The 2,868-nt window shown below is 37.2% G+C and overlaps 1 long non-coding RNA gene across 1 annotated transcript; it reads right to left on the bottom strand.

Annotated features, from left to right (window-relative positions):
* Positions 1-254: 254 nt before the first annotated feature.
* Positions 255-2,078, bottom strand: LOC137039615 (uncharacterized). Its single transcript, XR_010897729.1, has 3 exons — positions 1,470-2,078; positions 1,182-1,286; positions 255-1,072 (listed from the first exon to the last, which is right to left on the bottom strand). It is a non-coding gene; the product is annotated as an uncharacterized lncRNA (long non-coding RNA).
* Between the last annotated feature and the right edge of the window lie 790 nt (positions 2,079-2,868).

Here is a 2,868-nt window from a genome sequence, read left to right as displayed (position 1 = left end):
CACTATAATCCCCCCTCAACCAAATGTTAAATTTGGCACAATGCAGTCAGGGAAGTACTGTTCTCCTTGCAATCACCAAACCCAGACTCATCCATCTGATTGCCAGACAGAGAAGTGTGATTGGTCACGCCAGAGAACTCTTCCACTGCATGAAAAGTGGGATTTTCGTCCCCGTAAACGGCCGGAAATCTCCCTGATTTTCGACAATTAACGTCAGTTTACATCCTGTGAACGTCGCGTTCGTCTGTGCCACATATTGACGGAAACGAACCATGACGTATGTGGAGCTTGCGGAGGCATGCTGGCGCCGGCGCTAATGGCTCTAATTAGCATATGAATAGCAGCTCTGGGCGGCGCCTTGCTTGAATTTCCTCACTCAGTATTGGTTGAAACTACTACATTGAAACAAGAAATATCACTCGTGATTGGTTGGCAGATCTGTTACTATTGGTCAACCTGGGTAATAAATTAATAAATTTAAACCCCCAAATTATAATAATTTTACACATATAAAATTATGATTTGCATATTATTTTTTAATTGTATATATTCATATTCATGTGATATGCTATTATGTTTTATATTCATGTCATTGTTATCCTATGGATTACGCTATTATAACCATCAAGGACATTCATTTATTGAGGAAAGGAAAATATGCCAGGGACGTGCAGTTTATTCAAAGAAAGAGCTTTATTAGAACAAACACAAACACACAACCAAATGCAAAACGTTTGAGATCTGCCCACACAACAATAGGAAGCTCACGAGAAGCCCAAAATCCTACAGCACCATGAAGTCTCTGTTTTCCGCTTCAGAGCTGTAGGTAACTAGCGCCATTCTGTCTGTTTTAAGTCCATTTTTCAGACGTCTGTCGTGCGTTGCCCTGTTCTTTGGAATCGCCTCTAATCTCGATTGCAGCGTGGCACAGAGCTCGGCGAGCTCCTGGCTGGTCAAACAGTCCATCCAAACACCGCGCGAACGATGCCGTCTTCCTCATCAGGTCTATGGTAGCGCACTTCCAAAGGCCCACCTCATCCTCAGCTAACACACGCTTTCTTGCTTGTAGCAGCTGTAAAAACAAACAATAAAGACAATCAGTATTGCGCGAAGTACTGCGTAAAATGCACCTGAAAAATAGTCACACTGACCAAAAACGGATCTAATCTAATAAATCTTACCCTCTTCTCAATCGACTCCGAGCTGAACTCTTCACAGCTTCTGCGTGCGATGCAAGAACTGGATGTTTGTACGTCCTGCGTACTGTCTCTCTGTCTTACATGCAGCTGGAAAACAATTAAATGAGTGTTATGACGAAGTTGTGAAGACGGCGTACTGCTTCAAAATGACCAGAAAAAGAAAACACTTTTATAAAGCAACTTACATTTGTTCTTTTACAAGGCTAATTTCAGCTTGTGCTACTTAAAAAGCTTTGCTTTAGGTTACTTTAGCTTAGATAACAGTCTTACCGCAATCTTAGGACTGGTCTTCTCTTAGGCACTCGTCTTCTCTTCTTAAAGTTAGTATCTTCCACACAGTTTTTCGACTCCAAAGCAAGCAACCTATCATCTATGGACAGCAACCTGGAGATTACTAAAGTGAACTGCTCGTTAAAATCGGCAGCAAACTGAGCAAGCTGACGAGATAGCCCAATGATTGCATTCAGCTGTGTCTTCCCGCCGGTGTTACGGATCAACTGGGGATCATGTTATCTGGGGACGGGCGCGTGCACGTAGCTAGTTTTACCTGGATTTACAGCAGATGTTAGACGAGGACAGATTCGTCACAGCGGATTTTCCACTGAACAGATTTAAAACGCTTTCCACATTATTGGTAAATGTTTGCATAATATCAGGCTCTGTGTTTTCCTCTGTCGCTGCTTTGCTGTATGTTTCAAACGCAGTTTAAGGGAATTTTTAATGTGGTTTCATTTCACAACACAGACCACGCCCACATTTTGTTACATTCTTTTCAATGAAAGTCGTATCCAATGACAATTACATTCAATAAATTACATTGTGCCGTATTAGTATCGGAATTTTTATTTTATTTTTAATAACTATTGTTTTTGTAATTTGCTTAGGGTATTTTTTAATTATATATATATATATATATATATATATATATATATATATATATATATATATATATATATATATATATATATATATATATATATATCCTAACTAAAATAACTCATAGCCTGTCATATTACCTTTCTCATATTAGCCTATTATATTGCCCACCCCTTGCCCACCTGCACATCCCAGCTGATATACAAGATTTGGGGGGACATTCTGCATTTGAAAGTTTGAAAGGGTTTTAAATCTTCTAAATAAAGTAAAATGATTCAAAATCAAGTAATTTATATATGCCAAAGTCAACTTTAAACATATACAATGTAATTTCCAAACAGCAAAATTGTGGCCAGTGAAAATGCTGAGTGGCTAGTAACTTTGGAAAACCACTAGCCACGGTGGTCGGTGAGCAAAAAAGTTAATGTCAACCCCTGTATATATATATATATATATATATATATATATATATATATATATATATATATATATATATATATATATATATATATATGTATATGTATATATATATATATATATATATGTATATATATATATATATAGTGCCGTTAAAATTAATTTGCGTTAAGACGTTAATTTTGACAGGCAATGATATATGATATATAAAGTTTGCTGATGTATGACGCCGCTTATTAGCAGGAGACCGCAATGATTGGTAAAAGTTGCGGTGATTGGTCAAAATTGCGAGTCGCACTGAATTCACGGGGACTGATTGCAAATGACACACAATAAATAATCTAGAATACTTTCATCAAATATATAAATTCAAGCT

This window comes from Pseudorasbora parva, chromosome 14 (genome assembly GCF_024679245.1).
Source record: "Pseudorasbora parva isolate DD20220531a chromosome 14, ASM2467924v1, whole genome shotgun sequence".
Taxonomy (NCBI): domain Eukaryota; kingdom Metazoa; phylum Chordata; class Actinopteri; order Cypriniformes; family Gobionidae; genus Pseudorasbora; species Pseudorasbora parva.
The sequence above is the reverse complement of the archived record's forward strand: the minus strand, read 5'-3'. Positions and strand labels throughout refer to the sequence as shown.